Here is a 2,170-nt window from a genome sequence, read left to right as displayed (position 1 = left end):
ACAAAGCCAAGAACCGGGAGTGTCTTGAACTTTGTCCCTGGACCTGGGTAGGGCTCAGAGCCATAGGTGACAACCCTGACCTGGTATCTAGGGTTCAGCCTTTCCCGCAGCTCCTTTCCTGGCACTCAGACCTGCTTTTGCTTTTGTTTCTTCAGTTTCCTGGAGTCTACAGCTGCCCTCAATCAATGCTCAAGGCCACAACCTGACTGTGCAATCCAGAGGGTCACCAAGCTCAGCAAGTGTGTACAACTGGCCTCGCCCCCAGACCCTCACTGGGGATTCTAGGGGGGGCGCGGGGCGGGGGAGGCACCCTGGCCACGCCCCCAGACCCTCTCTGGGGATTCTAGGCAGGGCCCTGTCCCTATTCATTCTTTTTTGTTTTGTTTTTTCAAGACAGGGTTTCTCTGTGCAACAGCCCTAGCTGTAGGCCAGGCTGGCCTTGAACAGCTCGACCTGCCTCTGCCTCCCCGAGCGCTAGGACTAGAGGCATTTGTGCTGCCACCAGCCAGCATCTCAAGTGGTATTTCCTAGCAATCCTCCTGTGGAGGGCAATCCCCCTGCGCCGCCCACACTTTGCTCTCCCCGTCAGAGCCTTGGAGAATGGGAGGATTCCATTCCTTCTGGGTGGAATTTCCTAACTCATAGGCAAGCACCTATAAAGACTGACTCAGTGAACTCCGCTGCAGTCCCTGGGTGCTGTCTCCCATGCTCTAGCCCAGAGCTGTTGAGCACCCACATTCATGTGCTGACTAATGTGTGCACAGTCAGTCACGACCTCTAGAGAAAGGGTTTCATCCTTCCGTAGGGTGGGGACTTCATTCTTCCCCAGTGTCTCAGGTCAGAGGGTGGAGCTCCTGGTTGGGATTCAAGGCTACTGGGCCCCTCTCTGTTGTGGGCTGCGCAGGTAGGACCGCCTTGCCAAGGATCTATAAACCTGAGTTCTGCTGGGTGTAGCGGCCTACTCCTTTAACCTCTGGGATTCAGAGGCAGGAGGATCTCTGTGAGTTCTAGGCCAACCAGAGCTACATAGAGAGACCCTGTTTCAAAAACCAAAACCAAAAACAGCAGGAGCAGCAGCAACAAATCCTAATTTAGCTCTCTGTGCCTGGTACAAACTCCCAACAGATGCTTGCGGTGACTGTAAATCTGACCGATGAAATTCCAGATCCAGCAGGGGTTTTAGGGTCCCCAAAGGAGCCACTGCTTGATGGTGGTTGGCAACCAATCTGCAGAAGCCCTGGTGGGGACAAAGGGCCCCTTCAAAGTATTCAGCTCTCCACAGGGGTCTGTTGTTAGCTCTGCCCATCGAGGACAAGGGGGCACAGAGAGGTGGAGTTACAAGTTCCCCTAGCGGTGATGGAGCCCGTTCTTTCCCAGCTAGGACCTCCTCCTCCAGGAAGCCTGCTCTACCCAGCCACACCCTGGAACTGTGACTCCCTATAGAAACTGAGTTTATGGTCCCTGCGGGCACACCTGCTTGCTCTGGCTTCCTACCCGCAGGGCAAAGGTGCCTTGGTGGGGCCAGCAGGTCACCTAGTAGGGTGGTGTCCTTAGGAGTCCTCTCTCTGTCCTGCCCCTCAGGGCCTCCTTGTTGCCTAGATAGCTGGTCCTCGGGAAAGCAGTCCAAGGCTGACCCCTGAGCTATCCCTGGGTTAGCCTGAGCCTGAGCAGCCCCAGATCCATGGGCTTACAGACCTCTGCCTATGACAGCATCTGTGGCTTCCGCCTCCTTCTCGGTGGTCTAGGGCTTGGGATTCTGACTTCCGGGGTGCAGATAAAAGTCCTATCCACATAGGCCCAGGAATTATTTCAAGTTAGTGGGTAATAGCAAGCTCTCAGACCCAGGAGGACAATGTGGGGCCCCAGTCAGGGCTAAGGCTGTTGGAGGTACAGACCGGGGGCGGGGTGGGAGGACGGCTCCCCGTAGGCTCAACACCGCCAACAGGCACACCGCAAACAGGTTCTTCATCTCCCCGTCCAGCCTCCCTGCTCCCCCAGCCTCACCTGCCAGCTCCAGGTGCCCAGGCCGCCTCCCAGACTCGGGCTCTGTCCTCTGCAGGGAGGCCCCTGGGCTCTGCCCTGGCCACATGTTGCCAAGGGGACGGGACGGAGGCCCCACCCAAGAGCAGGTGAGCACCTCTTCCCCGTCCCCACCCGGACATGGGAAACA

This window comes from Chionomys nivalis, chromosome 6, assembly GCF_950005125.1.
Source record: "Chionomys nivalis chromosome 6, mChiNiv1.1, whole genome shotgun sequence".
Taxonomy (NCBI): Eukaryota; Metazoa; Chordata; class Mammalia; order Rodentia; family Cricetidae; genus Chionomys; species Chionomys nivalis.
The sequence above is the reverse complement of the archived record's forward strand: the minus strand, read 5'-3'. Positions refer to the sequence as shown.